We start from the raw sequence: 12,087 nt of genomic DNA on the forward strand, positions 1-12,087 counted from the left end.
TTCACCCGTAGACTAGTATACGGGCCTCGAGATCCAATCCCGAGTCTCGTTAGCCTCTTGTGCAGGGCCCGGAAGGCGAGGGATTTATAGCCAGAGCCCCCTCTGGCACCCAAGCGTCCTCCTGATCCAAGTAGCGCTCAACGGAGAGACCTCTCGCGACGGGTTGGGTCCACTTTCCCGACGCGGTCAACAACCCCCTTGGTTAGGGTCAGGCAAGCAATCAGGGGTAACTGAAGCTGCCTCTGTCTTGCAGCTTGGCAAGATCCCCTATATCCTGGGTTAGGGGGTACCCTATTAACCCAACTTGGTCAAACCTTAAGTTCATTGGTTATTTCAGTTTATCGATTGGCCCTTAGTTTCCAATCAATCTTCTTTACTCAAGAGAGATACTAAATTAGGATGATTATTCATCCTCTTGCAAGATAACTTGCGTTAGGACTTGCCAACCTCGTTGCGAGAATTTGGCCATTCCCTGGTGATCCAATCACAAGATCATATGACTCCACACTTGTTGCACAAGTGTCCCATTGAATGGAGTCACGAAACAATCTGTTCTTGATTACATTAGGCTAACGTCGTTAGACCTAGGGCTTCCAAATTCCATCTTGTAGATTCTTAGGGGCAAACCCTAGCTCACTTTCAAAATATGTTTCACTGTCCCTACGTTTCGGTGAAAGTGGGCAAGTATTTAGGGTATAGGAGTTTCAATTTTTGCAATACGTAGTGATTAGGTTACGTATTAATTCCTAGTGAATTTATTGGAATTTAACCCATTCTAAATGAGTACTCTGCGGTTTTTAGGTTTATGCCAATTCATTTAACTCTAGAAGATAGTTATGTTATTATTTTATAAACACATGACTCGTTGTCTAAGCGTAAATTGATTTTTCAACCCTAACTTGTCGATTTAAGGTCAGGCATAGATTAGGTTAATTCCAACTAATCTTCCCTTTACTTTGTGAACAAAATTCATGCTAAATAAGCAACCTTTTACTTGATAATTTATGCAATTGACAAACGATAATTTCATAGAGTTTATGCATCGTAAGAATCATTGCGAAGAGGATATTGGTTAATAGTGCGAGATGCAGTTTATACTTCTAGGCTTAACCGAAGTATACTATTTTAATGGGTAATAATCTAGCTTATAATTCATTTCAATGCATAAAGCTATTTGCCAGAAATGCATTTATGCTTTCTTTATTTTGCATGTTTCATTAAAAGTATTAATGACTAAGTTCCTTCATCGTGAACAACTAGGACAAAAATATATTCTATTTCTAACAATTAACCTTGCATGATTGAATGACAACAATATCAAATAAAAATTAGGAAGGAAAACTTGGGCTTGGGGTGAGATGTCCACATGGATGCTGGGAGACGACCCTCCCGCGGCTACGCGTTGGACTTTCTTAGGAGGCATTTCCGCCGTGGAAGCAGCTTTACAACTCCTTTTTGATATTCCACCATTTCTCCTTTGCACCCTCCGTCGAAGTTAGTTTTAGAAGGCTCCTCCTTGAAGTAGAGATTTCGAAAGAAGGGGTATTTCAAAATCTTTTGCGGATAAGACCCATTAAAGCCATGGGAGGGGCTTAATGGCCTTGTAATGACTCGCACAAACGAAAAGGTGTGGAATCCCTTACGAGGCTTTTTGAGTGGAAAAGGAAGGTGTCAAACGACCCTTAACATTCCTCTTTCTTTTGCATGGCCTAAGGAATGGCTAAGGGGTTTAACCACGGGAGGGGGGGAGTAATCCCAAGGTCCAAGGGAAAGGGCTTAAGGAAATTTATAAAACACGGGGGGTTTCAAAGCCACGGGAAGCATGGGAAAGGCTAAGGGGGGGAAAAGGGGGACTTATAAACTTTAAATATGAGGGGGTTTCAATCCCAAAGGGAAGGGCTTAAGGGTTAAAACACGGGGGGGGAGGGGGGGGGGGGAGGGGTTTCAAAGCCCATGGGAAAGGGGCTTAAGGGTTAAAACATTGGGGGGGGGGGGGATGATTCCGAAGCCAAGAGAAAGGGAGATAAAGGAAAATTAAAAAAACACAAGGGGGGGGGTTCCAACTATGGAAAGGGGGCTTAAGGGGGGAAAGGGGGGCTTATGAAGCTCCTTTCTAGAAGCTTCTGGAAGCTTCTACGTGTGGTAGGGGGGAGAGTACAGTCGACAGCCGGCCCTTAAGCTGGCGTAGGCCTCGGCGGCAGGGTGAACTCCATGGTGGCGGCCTGTCTACGCTGACGCAGCAACTCCCGTTCTCTGTCCACACGAAGACCACCTCTCCCTCTCACGCCTAGCATCATGGGAGCCCTCACTTCCTTAGTTTTTTGCAGGGCGACAGCATGGATGATGGCAGCGCCTCCTTCCTCTTTTTCTTTGCTTGTATTCCCCCATGATTTAAATAGGGGAGGGGAGGGGGATCCTCCCTCTCCTAACGTGTCAAGAGGCATGGCACTACCACACCTACGAGCTCCCACCGAGGAGCTTTCGTCTCCTTTCTATTCCCCTCTGCCCCTCCAGCACAACCGTCGCCGACGGGAAGATAAGCAAAAAAAAATTCCCATTAACCTTAATAAATTTTCAAGATGCTACATCATTATCCCATTTCCTATACGAGGTAGTTCACGCGAAGAAAAAAATTAGAACGTTACATTCTGTCCCCCTTAGAGGAATCGAGATGTCCTCATCTTGAGATAAACTGGGGATATTGATGGTTGAGAATGCCTTCATCTAACCAAGCGGCATCCTCTTCGGGATAATCTTTCCACTGGACGAGGAATTCTCTCAGGGTTTTGGATCTTAATTGTCTCTCCCTAACATCTAAGATCCTATCAGGCCTTAGTTCAAGGACTCCTTGACTAGGCATTACAACTTGTTGGTCATCAAGTACATGGTTAGGATTAGGTACATACTTTTTCAATAGGTTGATGTGGAATACATTATGAACCTTTAGGTTCTCAGGGAGTTGCAGTTTATAAGCATTAGGTCCTAGGCATTTTAGGATCCTGTACAGTCCACAATACCTTGGACTTAGCTTCTTGCAATCTCCTAAGGATAGGGAACTCTTCTTAGGGCGTACGGGAATGAAGACCATGTCTCCTTCTTCGAAGACTATCTTGACGCTTCAAATCCGTGTATGCCTTCTTTCTATCCTTGGCCGCTTGGATGTCCTGTCTTATTGAGTTTATTTGGTCATCCATCTCTTCCAACATCTGCCTTGAAGCTTCAACCCTTAAGGTTGAATCAGAGAAGTTTAGGGGACTTCGACAGTCATGACCATACAAAGCTTGGAAAGGGGTTATCTGAATGCTTTGTTGGTAAGAAGCATTGTAGGCAAATTCAACCAAAGGAAAGTATTGAATCCACCTCTTCGGCTCTCGACAGCAGTATGCCCTTAGCATATCCTCGATGACTTGATTTACCCGCTCTGTTTGGCCTTCCATTTGGGGATAGTAGGCGGTGCTAAAGCAGAGTTGAGTCCCAATAGCTTCAAAGATAGCTCTCTAGAAGTGTGACGTGAAGAGAGAATCACGATCACTAATGATTCTTCTCGGTAAACCATGTAGCTTGAATATCTCCTTGATAAACAATTTTGCAATGTCTGAGGCTTTATAGTTTGTCTTTACTGGAATAATGTGTGCAACCTTAGTCAGCATATCAACCACAACCATGATGGAGTTGTATCCTCCCCGAACTTGGGGTAGGCCTACAATAAAATCCATACTGATGAATTCCCATTTCATTTGGGGAATGTCAAGCGGTTGCAAATTCCTTGGAATCTTGACATACTCGGCTTTGATACGCTGACAAGACAAACACTGGGTGACATATTTGAGAACGTCACCTTTGAACCTCTCCCAATGGTAGCTCTTCCTAACTGCATTTTTGCTTCCTTGACAAGTTTTTTCATATAAACAATAGATGTAAACTTAAAGATCAATACCTACAGTTTATCTCGAGATGAGGACATCTCGATTCCTCTAAGGGGGAGAGAATGTAACGTTCTAATTTTATCAGATGTCTCTGATACCACTTCTCTTTGAGGCGGGAGTTCTATCAATTCCTCAAGGAATACGTCCGTGTATACCTTTAGCCATCCGAGATACTTTGGCCAATTGGATTCTTGGCACTCTAGGCTCACCTTGAGTTGTGACTAATTCCCTTTTAGAGTTTTGAAAGGAAACTTGACCCTTTCCACAGTGAATGTGGGCGTCATTAGGCTTAAGTAAATCCATTCTGAGTAGACACTCATGGATACCTAAGTTCATGACTCTGAATTTGACTGAAGTCTTCTTTCCTCCCAGAAATAATTCCACCTTAGCAGTTTGCCTGGTACACATAACCTCACGACCATTTGCCAATTCCACAAGCAAGGTAGGTGCTTCTACTGTGGCTATTCCTAATCTTTTTGCACAACTGGTGAGATAAAGGAATGTGTACTTCCACAATAAATCAAGGTCTTGAAACTTTTACCTTGATAGTCCGACAGTATCTGAATCACCGAGAACTGGCAATTCGGGCCTTTCTTGTGTAGAGCGGCATGGGTTGTCGCCCTTTCGAACTCTGCTTCCATGATCGGATCTTCTTCTTCTTCTTCTTCACACAATTGCCTATTGGCAATGCAGGCGGTTCTTCCTCTGCCTCAGGTAGCGGCTCCTTGACCACGGCCCATTCCTTGGAAAGGTGCTTGGCGATGTCCTCCACCAAGCTTGGGACATTGCCTCTTGAAGTGACCGGGTTCGTTGCAGTGGAAACAACGGAGGTTTTGGCCATTGCTTTGAGTAGGAACAAAGTTGTTGACATTGTTAGTCCTTGCTTTCTTTCTTTGTCCCTGATTATGACCTTGGACTCTCTTTATTTGAGGTCAAATTGCTCCTCTGTTCGGGTCATTATAAGACCAAGTTTTGTTACCCCTTGGTCTAGATGGCACCTCCTGAATTATAGGTGCCGCTCGAATGAGTGCGTCCTGAAGATCTGATGGACCCATAGATTCGAGACGGGTATTTAATGGTGGATTTAAACCCGCACAAAATTTGGACACCTGTTGTGTCATGTCCATCTGTGGCACATACTTTAAAAGTGAGACAAATTTAGAGTAGTATGCATCAAGAGTGAGTCCCAGCTGTTTTAGCTCGTAGAACTCATTCATTTTCTACGTGCGATATGCAGGTGGTAAGTATCTTCCTTGCATGGCTTTCTTCAACTTCTCCCAAGTAATGGATCCCTCCGCGATCCCTTGATCCCTATGCCATTGCTTCCACCAAAACCTAGCTTCGCCGGTGAGCTTTAGCTTGCCGAGCATAGCCTGATTGGCGGGTGCAGTACCGGTTGCTTCGAAGTAATCCTCCATGGATTCAATCCAAATTTCAGCATCAGCTTGAACGGACCTGCCTCTCCTGTCAAACTCGGGCGGCTTAATCTGCTTGAGAAGAAACTTCTTCTCTTGGATTACAGCAGTACTTGATGTAGGAGGCAAACTAGGAACCTGTACCTGGGGTTGTGCCTGGATAAAGGTTTCTTAACGTTATTATACGATAATAATTATTGATTATATTACATCTTTAATTCTGCTGTCACGTAAGCAATGTAACTACTTAAATTTTTATCAATTCTCATGCACAATCAGACATTGATTAAAAAAAGTCTTATTTGTATTTATATGGGCATAGCCCTTTCAGAGTACAACATTTCTTGCGATGATAAGCCAAGTGTTATATTTAGTTTGGGGAGAACAACGTTGTATTACATTTATCTACAAGAACTGTATAATAGAACGATGTATTACATTTATCTACAGGAACTGTATAATAGTATGGTTTCGGGTCATGGATCTTCAGGAATCGGTAAGTCATTGGAAGTTCAGGGTATCCTTTCCTTTGGAATCCATTCTTCTCATGGCGGCCCAACACTTTAATCCTATCGGCGGGGATTACACGGGTTACTTCCTCATATACATATGAATTCATCTCAACCCTCTGACCTCGAATATGTAAAGTTGAGTTTACGTGAGCTTCCACAAAAATGAACAGCTTCACGACTTTCAAGTCTTCCAACCACTTGATCCTCTTTAGGTTGGTTTGTAGATAAGCAAACCAATGGGCGGCTATATAGTAGATTCCTGAGGCACCCGTCCATCTTCGTTCCATGTACAAGGGTGATGGATTATAGATTTCCTCCAGGATGTTCATCATCTCAACCCTTTGCCTATAATGCGGAGAATGCATTGCAGTCATAAACATGACTCGAAATACTAAGAACTTGTTCCACGCTTCGTAATTCTGCGAGACAGCATTGAAAGTAAGGAAATGTTTGGACAGCAACATTTGCTTTACTTCATCTTATTCAGATTTCATAAAAACATTTCCGTTGTTGATTGGCTCTAATACCCAGCTCTGATACCAACTGTAACGTGTCCACTTGTATCTTCAAGACACGTCTTAGTAGTCCATCGAAAAGGATGTCTAGAAAGCTCCACCCGGCACTCCCATGGAATGTTACGGGGTTTGCGATCTAGGGCTTTCCGCGTCTACCACGTAGCGGAAGCATTCCAGCCATTCCCACTTAGGATCGACTTGAATTAGGTTTTTCCTTATTGGTCATTTCCTAATGGCAACTAGTGTCGGACCCAAGCGAACTACTTTACACAGAAATGCCAGGTCCAAAGCGAATTCACCCTACACTTGGTTCAAGGTGAATGGGAAACGAGAGGGATGCAAAGCTCAACCTCTCTGCCATAAGGCATAGTCCCATTCCGTTCCCCTAAAACAACATAAATTGGGTTCAATCATAACTCTAGGTCAACGCTTTTGATATTCGTGTTCTTTGACGATCTTCCTGCTGTCCATCGTGATTTGAGAAAAGTTCTCGGCCAACCGGGACTACCCATCCGTAGGACGGACCTATGGCCCATCCTCCGCACTTTCCTCGGGTTGTTTTAATTATTTAATTATCGAATACATTAGTTGGAAATGTAACAACCAGCTTCTTTAATTACCCTGTTAGGCACTGGTTTCTTCATGTAATCTTATCACTTGACATAGAAAAACAATATCATACAAGTTCCTTATTAACAGGTTATCATATTTATCTTTGAAATACAAAGAGTCCAGCCCGTAGGCTTATCCACAATCCGCCCAAAGGCTATCCAACAATCCACAGGGATCACTAATCCAAGATTCTGCCCGTAGACTAGTATGCGGGCCTCGAGATCCAATCCCGAGTCACTTTAGCCTCTTGTGTAGGGCCCGGAAGGCGAGGGATTTACGGCCAGAGCCCCCTCTGGCACCCAAGCGTCCTCCTGCTCCAAGTAGCGCTTAACGGAGAGACCTCTCACGGTGGGTTCAATCCACATGCCCGGTGCTGTTAACAACCCCCTTGGTTAGGGTCAGGCAGGCAGTCGGGGGTAACTGAAGCTGCCTCTCCCTTCATGCCTTCAACCTGAAGTATAGATATCCATTTATCTTTTAATTCATTGATCAAACAAAGCCAAACAGTGCTATAAAATCTGTAGCAAGCACAAACATTTTCATTGATCGTTTTTGTTGGCAAACTACTAAGGAATGAATCCTTCCTTTCGAATGCATCTAGCACTCGATCTGGGATGTCTTGCAGCTTGGCAAGATCCCCTATATCCTGGGTTAGGGCGGACCCTATTAACCCGACTTGGTCAAACCTTAAGTTCATTGGTTATTTCAGTTTATCGGTTGGTCTTTAGTTTCCAATCAATCTTCTTTACTCAAGAAAGATACTAAATTAGGATGATTATTCATCCTCTTGCAAGATAACTTGCGTAAGGACTTGCTAACCTCGTTGCGAGAATTTGGCCATTCCCTTGTGATCTAATCACAAGATCATATGACTCCACACTTGTTGCACAAGTGTCGCATTGAATGGAGTCACAAAACAATCTATTCCTGATTAAATTAGGCTAACGTCGTTAGACCTAGGGCTTCCAAATTCCATCTTGTAGATTCTTAGGGGCAAACCCTAGCTCACTTTCAAAATATGTTTCACTGTCCCTACGTTTCGGTGAAAGTGGGCAAGTATTTAGGGTATAGGAGTTTCAATTTTTGCAATACGTAGTGATTAGGTTACGTATTAATTCCTAGTGAATTTATTGGAATTTAACCCATTCTAAATGAGTACTCTGCGGTTTTTAAGTTTATGCCAATTCATTTAACTCTAGAAGATAGCTATGTTATTATTTCATAAACACATGACTCGTTGTCTAAGCGTAAATTGATTTTTCAACCCTAACTTGTCGATTTAAGGTCAGGCATAGATTAGGTTAATTCCAACTAATCTTCCCTTTACTTTGCGAACAAAATTCATGCTAAATAAGCAACCTTTTACTTGATAATTTATGCAGTTGACAAACGATAATTTCATAGAGTTTATGCATCGTAAGAATCATTTCATGCTTTGTAGTTTCCATGATGATTCATTGCGAAGAGGATATGGATTAATAGTGCGAGATGCAGTTTATACTTCTAGGCTTAACCAAAGTATACTATTTTAATGGGTAATAATCTAGCTTATAATTCATTTAAATGCTTAAAGCTATTTGCTAGAAATGCATTTATGCTTTCTTTATTTTGCACGTTTCATTAAAAGTATTAATGACTAAGTTACTTCGTCGTGAATAACTAGGACAAAAATATATCCTATTTCTAACAATTAACCTTGAATAATTGAATTACAATAATGTCAAATAAAAATTAGGAAGGAAAACCTGGGCTTGGGGTGAGATGTCCACATGGATGCTGGGAGACGACCGTCCCGTGGCTGCGCCTTGGAATTTCTTAGGAGGCATTTTCTCCATAGAAGTAGCTTTACAACTCCTTTTTGATATTCCACCGTTGCTTCCTTACACCATCCGTCGAAGTTAGTTTTAGAAGGCTCCATTCTTGAAGTAGGGATTTCGAAAGAAGGGGTGTTTCAAAATCTTTTGCGGATAAGACCCATTAAAGCCATGGGAGGGGCTTCATGGCCTTGTAATGACTCGCACAAACGAAAAGGTGTGGAATCCCTTACGAGGCTTTTTGAGTGGAAAAGGAAGGTGTCAAACGACCCTTAACATTCCTCTTTCTTTTACGTGTGGCAAAAGAAATAAGGTGCAGGAGAATTCCAGGGGGTATCTTTGCATGGCCTAAGGAATGGCTATGGGGTTTAACCACGGGAGGGGGGGAGTAATCCCAAAGGTCCTAGGGAAAGGGCTTAAGGAAATTTATAAAACACGGGGGGTTTCAAAGCCCACGGGAAGCATGGGAAAGGATAAGGGGGGAAAAAGGGGGCTTATGAACTTTAAATACGAGGGCGTCTCAAGCCGAAAGGGAAGGGCTTAAGGGTTAAAGCACCGGGGGGGGGAGTGGTTTCAAGATGCCCAAGGGAAGGGGCTAAAAGAAAATTTTTGGACATGGGGGGGGGGGGGGGGGTGGTTCAAACAACCATTGGAAAGGGAATATAAAGCTTTAAACATGCGGGGGGGAGGGGTTTCAAAGCCCATGGGAAAGGGGCTTAAGGGTTAAAACACAAGGAGGGGATGATTTTTAAGCCAAGAGAAAGGGGGCTAAAGGAAAATTAAAAACACGAGGGGAGGGGGGGTTCCAACTATGGGAAGGGGGCTTAAGGGGGGCTTATGAATCTCCTTTCTAGAAGCTTTTGGAAGCTTCTATGTGTGGTAGGGGGAGAGTACAGTCGGCCCTTAAGCTGTGGCGTAGGCCTCGGTGGCCGGCCCTTAAGCTGGCATAGGCCTCGGCGGTAGGGCGAACTCCATGGGGGCGGCTTGTCTACGCTGCTGCAGCAGCTTCCGTTCTCTGTCCACACGAAGACGACCTCTCCCTCTCACGCCTAGTGTCACGGCAGCCCTCACTTCCTTCGTTTTTTGCAGGGCGACAACATGGATGATGGCAGCGCCTCCTTCCTCTCTTTTTTTGCTTGTATTCCCCCATGGTTTAAATAGGGGAGGGGAGGGGGATCCTCCCTCTCCTAACATGTCAAGAGGCATGGCACTACCACACCTGCGAGCTCCCACCGAGGAGCTTCCGCCTCCTTTCTATTCCCCTCTGCCCCTCCAGCATGACCGTCGCCGACGGGAAGATAAGCAAAAAAAAATTTCCCATTAACCTTAATAAATTTTGAAGATGCTTCATCATTATCCCATTTTCTCTAATGACTTTGTGGCGACATTATCATTAATATTCTCTTCTAATGAGAGAGATTATTCCTTTGCACTCTCATATTCTTACTCTTCACTTTCTTTATCTTCCTCTTTAGGCTTTGCTTTAGCTTCTAGAGGGGATCTATATGAGAAGAACAAGCTCTCTACTTCTGTTTATGCTTCTATCTCTAGCTCTACTATGCCTATATAGCAAGGAGAACAATACATTGATGCCTCTATCTTAGGGTCAATTTTGATATTAGAAGTTACCTCATGCTTTTAAAAAAATGTATTTCATAATTATAATTGAAGAAGATACCTTTTGTGCTTTTTGGATTTAACTTGTTTCTCTTATCCTTCAGAACATGTGCATAACATTCACATCCAAAAGTTCCAAAATGTGAGATAGATGGTTTCTTACCAGAATAGGCCTCATGAGGAGATATTCCACTAATATCCTTTGTGTAACTTTGATTAAGAATGTAGACTACATTGTTAAAACTTTAAAATTGGTTAGGCAATCCCTTCCCCTTAAGCATACACCTTTCCATTTTCACAATGGTGCGATTTTGGTGTTCAACAATACCATTGTCCTAAGGTCTATGAGGCATCATTAATTGATGCTTAATCCCTTTGCTCTTGCAAAATTTTTCAAGCTCCGTTGAGTTGAGTGTATCACCACCATCTATTCTAAACTTCTTCACATTTTGCCCTATTTCATTCTCAACAAGTTTTAGCCATTTTTTAGACTTACCAAAAGCTTGAGCCTTATCATGAAGGAAGTATGCCCACATCTTCCTACAATAGTCATTAACAATTAACATAAAATAAGAAGATCCTTCCAAAACTTTTGTAGGCAATTTTGCCGCACAAATTAGCATGCACCAACTCTAGTAGAGTCTTTGCTCTATTATTACTTTCTTGTGCAAATATCTTTCTCTATTGCTTGCCCATTATACAAGCTTCACATGGTTCCTTCATTTGGGTTAGTGCAGGTAGGTGAGCAACATAGCATGCTTATGCCTTTCCTTTAAGACTGCAAAATCAAGGTAAGAAAATATTCAATGCCAAAGTCTAGTTGTGTCCACACTAGTAGTGGCTATAAGAGGACTTAGCTCATACAAGTTGTTCCTCCTTTCTCCTTTGCTAAAAACTTTGCTAGCACAATCAATAATTTCTACACTTGTCTTAATAAACCTCACCTCATGGCCTGTATTAGTTTTAGAAGTAACGGATATAGATTTCTCTTAATTTCTAAAGCATACAACACATTTGAAATATTCTTTAGTTTACCATTTGTAGTAATAGAAAAAATAGTATGTATGCCCTCAACATGGCATTTTTCATCATTCCCAACCATCATAGTGATGGATTCTTATAGAGGCTTCGTACAACTATATACACCTTTCTTGTTGGTGGGAGATGCCACTATCCAATATCTATGAGCCAGTGTTAGATATTTATTGCGCTGAGAGGAGCATACTTTCTCAATGGTCGCCATGAATAACTTCAACTCTGCTTCAACTGTATTAGTTGTCTCCTTCCTTTTATTCTTTATAGTGCCATTCTTCTTAGCTTTCTTCTTGATACGACAATCTGTAATTACATGTCCTTTCTTCTTGCAGTAGAAGAAATCTCCTTGAAACTTTTGTCTCCTTCCTTTTATTCTTTATAGTGCAATTATTTTTAGCTTTCTTCTTGATACGATAATATGTAGTTACATGTCCTTTCTTCTTACGGTAGAAGAAATATCCTTGAAACTTTTTCTCACCACCCTTCTTCTTTTTGTTATTGTTCGTACACGAACCACTTTTGCCTTTTGCATTGGAAGAGAATGTAGCATCTCCACCACTGCTACCTTTTTACGCTTTAAGCCTAAACTGCTCCTCACTTAGTAGCGCATAAAATTCCTCAAATGTCAATGCTTGGGGTCT

The sequence above is a fragment of the Lygodium microphyllum genome, chromosome 5, assembly GCF_053477565.2.
Source record: "Lygodium microphyllum isolate KBCC chromosome 5, Lygodium_microphyllum_v1.1.10, whole genome shotgun sequence".
Classification (NCBI taxonomy): Eukaryota; Viridiplantae; Streptophyta; class Polypodiopsida; order Schizaeales; family Lygodiaceae; genus Lygodium; species Lygodium microphyllum.